The sequence below is a fragment of the Labrus bergylta genome, chromosome 20 (genome assembly GCF_963930695.1).
Source record: "Labrus bergylta chromosome 20, fLabBer1.1, whole genome shotgun sequence".
In the NCBI taxonomy this organism is placed as follows: Eukaryota; Metazoa; Chordata; class Actinopteri; order Labriformes; family Labridae; genus Labrus; species Labrus bergylta.
In genome coordinates, this window is record NC_089214.1 from 18,176,325 (window position 1) to 18,190,919 (window position 14,595).

Below are 14,595 nucleotides of genomic sequence, written 5' to 3' on the forward strand. Positions count from 1 at the left end.
TTTTATGTTCAAACTATTTTCTATTTTGCTTTTTTTGGATAGGTGCAGTGTAAGATGGACAGTTAAGTTGAGGTAGAGAGAGAATAACAGCAAAGGGACCAGAACTGAACCTGGTCCACTCACTGTGGTGAGGACTTTAAATAGTACGTGCTCTACCATCTGAGGAACTGGATACCCCAAGCTTTGGCCGTATGTTGAGGTTGTTTATTTTATTGGTTTCATGTTTTAATGAGTGTATAATTTAGTAGAATATTGAATACAACATACATTAGACTTCTCAGTAAATATAAGAAAATGTAAATACATGAACAACTTCTCCTTTGTACTTACATTTCATATCAAACTTCTTACACAGCATCATCAGTTCACTTTAAACCATTTCTCTTTAACCAGAGAAGTGGTCATGAACCACACAGTGACAAACCTAACGCTTTTCACACGAGCGTTTCCTTGCACTTGGTCCGTGGTTTAACCCATTGCAGCCCCCCTCCCTTACTCTCTTGTATGTTGTTATTCATTTCTCTCTGTTTCTCCTCTCCTGTGTGTCCTGAGGTGCATGGCTGTGTGATTGCATGTGGGTGTGGTTTTCTGTGCAGGCAATCTCCCTCTCATTACCGGCAGTTACCTGTCTTGTTTTGTATCTGTTACGACGACGTGCTTTAACTGAATCTTTATTTGCAGTCGTGTACTCTGTACATTCTGGTGAAGTCTTACTAGGAAGGTGAACTTCTCACACATACTAAACAGAACAGGCTCCATCTGCATACACTGCGGACCAATCACAATCAGGCTCAGTCAGCAACCAATAGGAACACATGTTACTAATTTACAACACAACAGTGTTGCTAAGCAACCACAATGATATTCTGTGAGAATATTACACCCCCCTTTTAGAAAAGATAAACGTAACACATACTTTCAATTACAGTATACATGGCATAATGTGCTGTTAGTGAATAAACCCAAATCAAAATGTTTAGTAAAATCAACTCTGCATCAGAATACATCACAGCATATAACCAATGAACATTTATTTTTTTCTTTAAGGCAGCAATCTGCCTACACCCTTTACATGAGTTTAGAAGTCCAAAACAGACCTGGGCTTTATCTCTCGTCCGTACCTGGTCTGGTAAGGGACAGTGTGAGGAACTGTTTGAGGGACAGTTTCACTTGTGATCTGTGAGGTGAGTGATGTGGGACTGTGTGGTGTTTGCTGCTCGTTGTCATCAGGTTGTCTGTGTGTGTGTTTGTTGGATGTTTCTTTTGTGATAAGAAGGTGACGTCTGTTTCTCCTGTACTCTTGTCCTTCAGGTGTGTGTATGTGGTAAGATCTGTTATTGTCAGCAGGCTGAATGATGACTGCAGGCTTCCAGTATCCTGGATCTTGGAAACGGATGTTTTGTCCTTCGTGCAGCTGTGTCATCTGCTTGGCTGACCTGTCATAATATCGTTTCTGGGTCTGTTGCTGGTGAGCTCTCCTGGTATGAGCACTTTGTTGGCTGACGATCTTGGGCTGAAGCTGCTTGTGGGTGTTGGGTAGGATGGAGCGTAAGTGACGACTCATAAGTAGCTGAGCTGGTGATCTGAAGTTATCAACCGGTGTGTTGTGGTTCTCTGGGAGGTTCAGATAGGCATCCTTGTGACCAGCTTTGGCTTTTTTCAGGAGTGACTTGGCAATTTGCACAGATTTTTCTGCAAGACCATTGCTCTGGGGATAGTATGGACACACACTGATGAGGGTTACATTTTTTTGAATAACAGGAGACCGGGGTTTCCACTCTAACGTGTCCATGCTGAAGGAGGACAGCACCCACTCCTACGTCAACCGCAACTTTGAAAGGGCGATGAAACACAGGCGCAGCTAAAACCGGAGCATGAGTCATTAAAGAGCCCATATTATGCCTTTTTTGGGGTTCGTATATTTAATCTATGTACCTACTAAAGTATGTTCACAATAGCTTGTAGCAGGTTTGACAAGGTTTTAATTTTGGGGTGCCAGTCAGAGTGAAGTCTGACAAACATAAACTAAATGCAAACAAAAAAATAGCCAACCTGCACAAAATAGGAGCCAAGCAAGAGCAAAAAACAATCAAACAAAACAACAATGGGATTTCAAATATATATATTTTCACAGGCATCAACCACACTGCAACAAAATGAATGTGGTTCACCGTCTGTGTGTAACTCAAAGTTTAGTCCCTTCCGGCAAAAGTTCGCTCCCGTAGCCCACAACCCACAGTTCAGTCCATTTCAGTTCAATGTTCAAATACAAAACAAAAACTCTGCTCCGGGTTTGAAAACAAATGAGGAAACAAAGTGAAAAGAAAAACCAGCGTCTCTCTTCGCGGTGCAACAATCAAAACACAAAGAAACAAAAGACACACCAGGTACTCACGGTACCAAAGTTTTTAAGTCAGTCAGTAGGTTTAAGTCAGAGTTTGGCTTTTGAATTGCCCCCCGGGACAAATAAAGTTGTTTTTTATTTTATTTGAATTTTCTCCTCTGGCATCTCCTAATCCAGGGAACAGCTGATCCACCAGGAACAGGGAAATAACAAATCCAACAGGAAGCCGGGCCTGACAGCAACGGACCTCCAGCGACGAAGATTTTAACAAACAGCTATACACAAACTTTCAATCACGCTCTATGCCGAGGTAACCTTCTCCTTCACTGACTTTTTTCCAATGACTGTCCGCGCCGATCACCGGTGACTTGCACCTATACAAATGCCCTTCCTGGAGGACGGATTCAGTTTGGACGGTTTTCCATTGGAGTGTGAGATGAATGTGGGTGGATGACGGAGGAACCAATGAGTGGAGGTGTGTACAAAGAGGATTCTGACTCTGCAGGCGCTACAAGCTAAAGTTCGAAAAAAGTGTCTGTTTTCATGTACTGCCGCTCCATGCACCGGCTCGCTTCTGACTCTCTCTCTAAGGCTCTGAAGTGCCCACGTTCAGAGTCCCCACGTGTGCCAAGTCTGATCTGATTGGTCGGCCTGTCGGCTCTGCTGTAATTGGTCAGTCGCTCAGCATGGTTCTCGGACATGTCATGCCCCTTTTACCATATTGGGAATGCAGCCACTTTGGCTCCGAGGGAAGCAAAAACATTAGCGCCTTAGCACTACTGTGCTACCGCAGGCTATGGCATATCATGTGCGTGCTACAGAAGTTAATGGGCGTGCAACATGAGCTGCAGGGCTTGCCACAACGAGCCAATGGGCTTAGATCAGTGATATCACACTGTCACACTGACAATTTTTTTTCAAGGGGGTCTAGAATTGATCGTTACATGCAGCTAATGCTGCAGCTAACAGGAGGACGTAGGAGAAGCCGTGTTTCCGCGGATTTATTTTGCAAATAGATGTGCCTAAACATGCACAGGATACATGGAAAACACACTAGAGAGCATATAAAACCAGAAAAAGAATAATATGGGCCCTTTAAGGCCTTTACGCAGTCAAACGTGCCCTGGCAACTGTCAGACCACTCAAAACGTTTCTTGGGACTCAACAGGTCGGTGAGAGGAGCCGCAACAGCAGAGAAGTTTTCTACAGAAGCTACGATAATATCCTGCCATCCTCAAAAAACGGCGAAGAAGAAGCAGGGAATGACAGGATAGCCTCTACTTTAGAGTGCACCGGCTTGACTTGCCCCTGACCAACGATTTTTCCCAGAAATGTAACTGTACCCTGGCCAAATTCACATTTTGCTAAATTTAGCGTGAGATTAGCGTCACACAGTTTGTCAAACACCGTCCGCAGTTGTTGTATATGTTCGTCCCAGGTGCTCGAGTACACCACAATGTCGTCATGGTACGCCTCACACCCCCCCCCCCCCCCCAAAACTGAGAGCACCGTATTAACCAGACACTGAAAGGTTGCAGGTGCATTTCGCCCACCGAACAAAATCATCGTATACTGCAAAAAGAGTCAGACGTAACAAACGGAGAAATTTCTTTTGCTCAAGGAGTTAACGGCACCTGCCAGTAGCCTTTTAGTAGATCGAGTTTAGTTACAAAGTTAACACTATACCGACATGGTCAACACAATCCTCAACTCGAGGCAGAGGATAACAATCCAGTTTAGTGACTCCATTCACTTTCCAGAAATCCGTACAGAAACAATCAGAGCCGTCAGATTTACCCACAAGGAGGCACGGCGAACTCCACGAACTACAGCTGGGACTCCAGCATGTAGTCAACCTGATTGTTTAGACAGAGACGTTTGTCAGGGTTGACTCTGTAAGTGTGTTGTTTTATCGGGGTTGAATCCCTCACATCAATGTCGTGCTCTAACACATGAGTTTGAGTCAGATCATCAGAAAACAAGGAATTATGAGATTTTATTAAAATAAGCACATCCTCGCGTTGGACCTGATTTAAATGTGGAAAACAAGCATCAAGTTTGGACAACATCTCAGATGGACAGCTCCGGTGCCGCTTTGACCCGATCAATAAGTTCAGCACTGGACATCGCCAAAACTGCTTTTGTCACTTCACCGGAGGGGGAGTAAAGGAGCAGCATGTCTCTCAATGTAGAGAATGTTTTCACGTCTTAATAAAAACACAGCTTCAGAACATTCAGATGTAGAAAGTTAAACATCAGGGCCCATATTCACAAACATTCTGAGAGTCCTCTCTGAGACCTCCTAACTTCACTTAAAAAATCCTAGAGAGGATTATTGGCTTAGTAGTGATATAGTAACATTCTCAGAGCGACTCTGAGCATGGAAGGGAGGAGGCATAGTTGACCCCGTTGCTATGTATGACACATTTTTTTCAGAAGCTGTGATTGGTTGATCCAAATAATGGAGAGAAGTGCTCTCTGGTGATAATGGACATAGACAGACAGTGAAATCCATAGGGCTCTATCATAGAATCGAGTCAGACATTATGTTATTATGAACAATGTGAAATTAACACGTGTGATAATTGTTCAAATGTAAACATGATGAGAGTTATATCAGCATTTATTAGATATTGGATTTACCTGTGGAGGTAACCAGGAACTCAACATGCATGTCTCACTTTGCACTGACAAAAGTCCAAGATGGACTCTTAAGGGCTAAGACGCTTTGTGAATAAGTTGAATCATTACAATGATCTAGTCTTAAGTTTAAGGGGAAATTCTTAGAAGTTGTCACTAGGAGCAACTTTTAGTATTTAGGAGGCTTCATGAATAAGGCCACAGCATTACATTAAAAAATATCTCCTTATACATTTAAGTGGGAAAGTAGGGAACAGACTACTTTCCTCTTCCTGCATACTAGCAAGCTTTGCATGATGTAAATTACACATAATACAGATGATTAACTAATAAAGATCATAGAAGGAACCTATAAAAAAGCAATAGTACATTAAGTTAATTCATTTATTACACATGCAATTCAGACTATAAACATATTTAAACATCAAAGATTATTTTTCTCAGAATCAATCAAATATTCCTTCAGATTTTCAGTTTCTTCTTATCAAAAGTCTCACTTATCATCCTTGTTTGTCTTTTGAAAATTGTTTTTCATAAGAAAGAAACAGCATGACAAAACCGAAATCCACAATTTCAAAACCTGACAGTTTTTCTCTCCCTGTTGATCACTCCTCAGTTTCTCTCTCCTCTCAGGTTTAGAGTCTGAGTGTCCTCCTCGACAGCACACTATCCTTCAGAGTTCACATCAATAATGTCACTCGGCCCGCTTATTTCCATCTACGTAACTTAAATCACCTCCGCCCGTCCCTCACATCCAACAGTACCTCCATCATCGTTCACACCCTTTTTAAATCTCCCATCCTCACTGTTCCCCCTCTCAAGTCCAACCACAAACTTCAACTGGTCCAGAACTCTGCTGCTTGCATCCTCTTGTGACCCCCCTCCATTAATCACATCGACTTCAAGATTCTGCTGCTCACCTTTAAGTCCATCCATAACCTCGCTCCTCTCTACCTCTCTGATCTCCTGCACATCAACACACCCACCCTCACTCTCAGGTCTTCTTCTTCCATTCAACTCACTGCACCACCCGCCCGCCTGTCCACCATGGGGTCCAGGGTCTTCAGCGTCTCTGCCCCCCGCCTCTGGAACTCTCTCCCACCACACATCTGTAAGATTGACTCTCTCTCTATTTTTAAATCTCATCTCAAAACACATCTTTTAAAACGGGCATTTTCTGTCTGATCATTTTCCATCCTATCTCACAAAGATTTCATAGTCTTTAAATTTCTATTTTTAATGTTCATTTGATGGATGTATTGTTACTCTGTTGTTTTTATCTCTGCTTTGTAAGGTGACCTGGAGTGCTTTGAAATGAAATGTATTATTATTATAAAAGAAGCTAATATAAAAAATAATAATACAACAAAAAATACCATAGACCAGCACAGTCCTTCACAGTGTAATGATTTGGCTGCAGTACATTACAGTATTTTTATGTTATCTGCCTTTGAACAAAAACATCCTTCCTGTCGTATCCCATCCTTTGTTCATCACTAACCTGCTGCAAAGAAAAAACATTTAATACAGAAAAGAGAAATAGAGATATTGCATTTAAGATGAACATGAAGTCATCCTCTTCTCCTTCATGAAGCTTGCATCATAACCACTCTGTTGACATAGTCTGCTTCTTCTGCGTCCTGTTTGAATGAAACAACACAGAGAGAGTGGTGTCAGTGCTGTGTGGTGACTTTGATGCAGCTACAAGAGACAAACCAGCAACACTTGAAGTTTATCTCTGCAAATCAAAGTCAGTTTAAGTTCTCCTGAAACACTTTTCACTGTTACCATCTGGTCTCCTGTCGCTGCTGTTGGACCTGAATATCTAAACATCATTTTCTCTGGATCAATTACTTTATGTGACTGTGTTGATCAAATCTTCAAAGAAAGCTACTCAGATAACTTCTCTCTTTTATAACACGTGCTTCAATCTCATTTTGTAGAAAGTGCGGGTCGACGGCAGCACATCAAAAACCATCGTCATGAGCACTGGGGCCCCCCAGGGTTGTGTGCTCAGCCCCCTGCTCGTCACGCTGCTGACCCACGACTGCGCTCCATCCTTCAGCAGCAACTACATTGTGAAGTTCGTGGATGACACAACAGTGGTTGGTCTCATCTCCAACAACGATGAGACGCACTACAGGATGGAGGTCAGCCAACTGGCCACGTGGTGCAGAGACAACAACCTCTTCCTGAACGTCGACAAGACCAAGGAGGTTGTTGTCGACTTCCGGAGAGTCCCCACTCCTAAACCCCCACTGACCATCGACGGTGCTGCTGTGGAGAGAGTGAGCAGCACCAAGTTCCTGGGGGTTCACATCAGTGAGGATCTCTCCTGGACAACCAACACCACATCACTGGCCAAGAAGTCCCAGCAGGGCCTCTACTTCCTCCGCAAGCTTAAGAGAGCACGAGCCCCCCCATCCATCATGTGCTCCTTCTACAGAGGCACCATCGAGAGCATCCTGACCAGCTGCATCACTGTGTGTAAGCTGCACTGCTGCCAACCGCAAGACCCTGCAGCGCACAGTGAAGGCTGCTGAACGGATTATCGGTGTCCCACTCCCCTCTCTTCTGGACCTCTACGGTACCCGCCTCACCCGCAAAGCAACCAGCATTGTGCATGACCCCACCCACCCCTCACACAGCCTCTTCAGCCATCGGGGAGACGGTACCGCAGCCTGCGGGCCGGCTCCACCAGACTGGGAAACAGCTTCTTCCACCAAGCTGTCAGGAAGCTTAACTCTCTCCCCTCTCTTCCTTCCCTCCTCTCTGCCCCCACGAACACTGGGCGTTGAAACCCCCTCCCATTATCCACCAAGAACTTTGGACTAAAAACTCTTTACACTCAGTTTACTGCACATTGCAATTACTGCACAAGTTCACTTTTTCTTTAAAATTTATTTTATTGTGTTTTATTTACTACCTTTTGCACAATTTAGAATTTATTACTGTAAATATTATTTATCTTATTTTTACCTCATTTTATTTATCTATTTTTACCTTATCTTATTTTACCTTATTTTGGTTGTTTTGCACCGCGGGACGGAGACAAACGAAATTTCGATTCCACTGTGTGTCTGGCATATTTTGAAATTGACAATAAAGTTGACTTTGACTTTGACTTTGAATGATGAACCTGTCCTCATCTAGTAACTCACCTTCACCTGTTTGTTGAAGCATCTTGACTTTAACCAGCTGAAAGAAAAAGAGATCAGAAAAAAGGAATTAGAATCAAACACTGACACTGTAAAAATAAAAATGCAATGAGATGAACAACATGAGCCACAAATCTCCATTTCTTATGACAGTTTGTCTCACCACTCAAAGATGATGACTGAATTGTAGAGCAGCACGATTCCCAGGATCTTCAATGTAATGTGGACATCAACCCCAAATAGATCGGAAATCAGATTTTCTGGAACAAGACATCATGATCACCTGCTACTAGATGGAAAAGCTTTTCATGGCTGTAAGATATCCTGCACTTTAATTTAGTCTTTTAACCTCTAATGTGAACGTCTTTTGTTTCATTTATTTATGTAGCATTATTACAAATGAATTCAGTAAGTATTGATTTTTAGTAAAAACAAACAAATAACCAGACAGATCAAAAAGCAGAGCATGTTGGACACAAATGTGATTTTTCAGTTCTAAATGTACCTGATTTCATATGTGGCATATGAAAAAAATCTGAAAAATCACACATAATATAAAAGCATTAAGCATGATTTACTTTATGTGTGATGAAATATTTTGGTGACCCTAGAGCCTACAATGGTGACTTTTTTTTTTAATGATATCCATGTTAAAAAATCCCTTAAATTATGCAAAAACACAGTTTCCAAACTAAGTGTCATAGTTTTGGCTAAAAGAGACCCCTACTGTTCAAACTGAGTACTGCTACTAAAAACTTAATTGGAAAGAAATTATGTTGTTTTTGGTAGGTAAAAGAAATCCTCAGAATTGAGTGAAAGCCAAAACTCCCAAACCAAGTGCTGTAGTGTAAACAACATAATATGGAGTATATGTGATGTTATTTATGTCACCCTATAACTTATAATAGTGACTTTATCGATAATTATATCTATCAAGAAAACCTTGAAGTTATATGAAAGCAAATTGTAATACCTGAAGCACATTTTACCAAACTAAGAGTTGTAGTATAATCAAGAGGACATGGTTTATGTGTGCTGTGAGTTTGATGGCACTACAACATGTTATAGTAGTTCTTACATATTTTATTACCAAATTTAATGATAAGAAATCACTGAAATTACATGAAAGCCCTTTATCCAAAGCAATGTGATGTAGTTTATAGAGCAGGAGGACATTTATTCACAATGGGTTTTTGTTTTACCCTACACTTTACAAAAGGGATTTTATTGAATTTTATTGGGTTATAAACTATGGCTATAATAGGCTTTTAAAAAATCCTCAATTTTTATTTTCCAATCTGAGAAATGTATTATGAAAAACGTGAGATCACATATGTGTAAAATGATTTTCATGACACTACATGAAAAGTTATTGTTTATTTCTGTATCATATGTTTTTCGGCGTTGCAATTTGCAGACGGTCCCTGCGCATTCGAGCACCAGCCGGCTCTGCGTAGAGGCCAATGCAAGTTCCCCAGCGCGGAGGACGGCTCGTTTTGAGGAAAATACGAATGTAGCTCGCAGCAGTCTATCTTGTTGTGATTGCAGAGAGGTGTCGGTTTTGTAAGAGCAATGTTCCGCTGATGAGTTATTGATCCGGGAAAACCGAATCTGTGAATATATTTCTAACTTTACCAAAGTCATTTAGAAGTGATGTCGCGCTGAAACTTTTAGGTGCTCAACACAACACGTTCACCTCTGGGTGACCTAAAAATGAACCATCTGTAATTAAAATCAGCTAATATTAATTTTAATTTACTGTTTTTACAATAAACATCAGGCTCAACGCCGGTGTCCACAACCTACACTTAGTCAGGATGTGTGGAGACGGTCTGGGCCATTACGCATGGCGGAGATGATTGTTTTTTATTTGCACGAGCTGCTCTTTGTAGCTCACTCCATAGGAAGCTTTGTTATCATTAGTAAAACTTTAGTTTTACATCAGTCAAGACAGGAGAAACTGGAAAGAAGTGTGAAGACCGTCATGATGCGCGCGCAGTGCAGCGGTGTGCCTGTCGTTTAGTCCCGTAGCTTTGATACAATTCTGGCAACTTGTGAGCAAATAAAACTAAAGAAATATCCCCCCTACGATCTCTCTTGAAAACCTGCATTCTGTGTCACCTCTCTCAGCTGTTCAGCCTGTTTGCTGATTTGCTGAGGAGCGGCTCGTGCGCTCGGCCACTCGTCTTTTCTATGATACTCCCTGCTGAGAAGATAATTCAAAGTGCCCCGTTTAATTAATATTCGTATCATGATGTCAACATTTACGTTGCTCATTTTTACATAGGTTTTAATACAATTCGGGGAAAATACGTATTACAAATCTTTAATTTATAAAATATCTCAAAATAGTTTTCAATACATTTCCTCCTTTCCTCCCAAAACGTCTCACGGGCCGGATGAAACCTGCTGTCGGGCCGTATGTCTGACATCCCTGATAGAGGATGTTAATGAGAGCCTAAGAAGTAATGTGGTGTGCTCTGGTCTTTTTCTCTCTTGTTCACAAAGTCAGTCTAAAACATTTATTTTTTCAGTCAGGACATGAAGAGATGAAAGAAGAAACTCTATCTGCACTCTTCTCTCTGCTTTGTTTCTACAGGAAGTTCAAACTGTACAGATTAAACATCTTTGAATGAAAGTAAGTGAACAAACAGCTCACCTGAAAGAGAGAAGACAGTCAGTAACATGATGGCTGTTACCATGTTCACTGACAGGACTGCAGTAACACCCATCACCTGGAATTAAAAACTAAGTTACTCTTCAAAGTCCTCGTTAAAGAGTTGGATTAACAAAACAGTCATTTTCACTTAAAGAAAATAAAAGCTGCTGAAAACTAAAACGATAAAACATAAATAGCAGTCATAGCTGATCTTACCAAACAAACCTCCAGGAGCTTAAACAGAGAAAATGTAGAAAAAAGACGATTTTTAAATTTCAGCAGAACTGCAACAAACCAGTCACCTCGCTGCTAAGACACAAAAACCCCAAAAGATTTATTCCTTTCTTCTTGTACCGTGAGAATGGGGAAGTTAGTGTTTGACACCTCTTCTGTTTTATTAAAGTGTTTCCCTTTTTTGGTAGTGTGTTTAAAGACAGATATGAAGGCTATATTAACCTATAGGTCCTGATTGGCCCCGGCTTCAAATGTGTTGCTTCAAGGAGAGCAGGAGACGTGCATTCAGTTCACCAATCATATTTATTTAAAAATGATTTACTTGGTGCCGGAGTACCTGAGCAAATAGAAAGCAACACAAAGTTTAATAGAAAGGTATTTTTTATTTTATTATAATAAATATCTAAAAGTTATAGCTACTGATTTAAATAAACTATAACAAATATAACCAGACAGGGTACTTACTGCAGGGAGATTCTATCACAGACTCCACTAGATACCACCACGTGAGCTCACTGTGATCACTAACGCTGCAACTTACACTGCAAGAAAAAAGACAATCTTCCAAACACTTGAGTGTCCACCACCAGCAGGCCGACCACACCACATGCAAGAAGTGGTCTGGATCCCACACGTACTCCCCGCAGCGCGTCCCTGCTGCCTACAAATAAAATAAAACAAAGACAAGCATGAAGTCCATTTGGTTCAGTTTCACATAAAGGTTACACATTCATGGGTTTAAATATGGGCAGGTACGCAGTAAATTATCCACCACAACATGGACAGTGAGCACAACAACCATGGCCGAGTCCAGTTCAACAAACAATCTCAGCCAGACGACATGGATGAACTGATTCAGGCAAAGCAGCAGTCTGACACTCTTCTATAATGAGGAAGACATGGTAAACATCATTTATATAAACTAGATAAAACACCTTGGAGGGAAGATCCCTCCTTCATTATCAGTTAAAGTTACCTCGCTCAATCTGAGGCCCTGATTAAAGGAGACACCTGGAAGGTCAGCAGGCTGACACTGGGAGGGAGTCAAAGGCTGAATTTCCTAAAGAATTAAATTACATTAGTGATAGGCCTACAATTAATCATACAACAACAGTTATTTGTAGCCTACCTCTTCAACATGAGCCTACAGAGCATATCAGTCAGGGTAAATCAGGACACAGCTCATTACATCTGAATGAACAAGAGAAACCTCATTAAGTATCTGACCAAAGCACACAGTCACTGTGTGGCCCCTTACAATCTATGAGGTCCCAACTTCAACATTGGAGAAGCTGGAAAGAGGGGTCACAGGATAGATTAAGAAGTGGCTTGTAGTCCCACACTGCCTGACTTCCATAATTCTCTATGGAGATTATGTCCTTAAAACTGCCCCTCAGCAGTCTCACGGAGGAGTTCAAATGTGCTAAAGTAAGACTTTAGATGACACTGAAGGAATCCAGAGATGCAGTGGTGAGGAACAACGCACCAACCCTGGCAGCAGCGGAGCAAATGGAGACCAGCAAGAGCAGTGGAGGAGGCAACAGCTGCCCTTAGACATGCAGACATCGTGGGGCATGTTCAACAAGGAAGAGGAGGATTGGGTTGACCATGTTTTACCACCACATGATCATGTAGGCAACACAGAGACACAATATGTCCTAGAATGAGATGAGAGATGAGATTCAACTTTATTGTCATTACACATTTACAAGTATAGAGTAACGAAGGTTTGGCATCTCACCAGAAGTGCAATAAACAGAAAGTGCAAGAATCTGTGCTATGTACAAGTGATTACAAAATTTACAGATGTAGACAAAAAAAGTGAATTATTGGGTATATATGGATGGCTGGATTAATGGGATGCTATAAATATAAATAAATGCTATAAATATAAGTATATTCTTAGGATTATAATATACATATTAAGGTGCAGTGAGCATGCTATACTAGATTACAGATAATATACAGAATATGGACATATTGCACAGGTCGATAACTTACTGAGGTGATATGAACATACTATATTACAATAATACAGGTGGATGAGAGATGTGTGTGTATGACCAGGAGGAGTGGTGGGGGGATGATGGGTGTGAGGTGATGTGCAGAGGAAGGGGGGTCAGCGGGGGGCGGAGTTCGGGAGGGAGACAGAGTTCAGAGTTCTGAAGCTCCTACCGGAGGGCAGGAGGGCAAACAGTCTGTGGGCAGGGTGGGAGGAGTCTTTAAGGATGCTGTGAGCTCGCCGCGGACAGCGTTTTCTTTGGACGTCCTCAATGGCGGGAAGTGGACACCTTGTGATGCGCTGGGCGGTTTTTACCACCCGCTGTAGCGCCTTACGGTCTGTGACAGAACAGTTTCCGTACCAGACTGTGACACTGCTGGTCAGGATGCTCTTGATCACACAGCGGTAGAAGTTCATCAGTACAGCTGAAGACAGGTGCTGTCTCTTCAGTGTCCTCAGGAAAAAGAGGTGTTGATGAGCCTTCTTAACCAGACTGGAGGTGTTAGTGGACCAGGAGAGGTCCTCTGTGATGTGGGTCCCCAGGAACTTCCTCTTTCTCTCCTGAAGTCCACGATGATCTCCTTCGTCTTGCTGGTGTTGAGGAGCAGGTTGTTGTCAGCACACCAGGCGGCCAGATGCTGTACCTCCTCCCTGTAGGCTGTGTCATCGTTGTTGCTGATGAGGCCAATCACCGCCGTATCGTCCGCAAACTTGATGATGGTGTTGGATCCATGTACAGGTCTGCAGTCGTGGGTGAAGAGGGAGTAGAGGAATGGGCTCAGCACACAGCCCTGTGGTACGCCTGTGTTGAGTGTGATGGTGGTGGAGCAGGTGTGTCCTGACCTAACAGACTGGGGTCTGTTGGTCAGAAAGTCCATTATCCAGTGACGGAGGGAGGTGTTGAGGCCCAGGTCTCTGAGTTTAGTGTTTAACTTGGAGGGGATGACAGAGTTGAATGCTGAGCTAAAATCTGCATCCTCTGGAAACGACATCCTCTGTCCTCCTATTGCTGCGGTAGGAGAACTGGTATGGGTTCAGTGTGGGTGGGAGGCAGTTCTTCAAGTGTGCTAGGACCAGTCGCTCAAAGCACTTCATTATGATGGGTGTGAGTGCTACAGGGCGGTAGTCATTCAGGCCTGTCGGGCTGGAGTGTTTCAGCACTGGAGACAATGGAGGTGGCTTTGAAGCATGCTGGCACAGCTACTTGGGCAAGGGACAGGTTGAAGATGTCCGTAAAAACCCCAGTGAGCTGCTCCGCACGTGCTCTAAGCACATGCCGTCTGGACCAGCAGCCTTTCGAGAGTCGATCCAGCGCAGTGCAGCGTGGACGTCTGTGGAGGTCTGGTCATGGTCTGCGTCTCCCTGTTGTCTCTATCGAAACGAGCATAAAAGTGATTTAGCTCGTTCAGGAAGGAGACATCTGTGGTTATCGGGGTGGAGTTGCTGGGTTTATAATCACTGATGGCCTGGATGCCCTGCCACATGTGATGTGGATTCCCTTGTTGTTGATATGTTTGATGATGAAGAAATTCGCCGTTGACACTGACTTGCTTACATA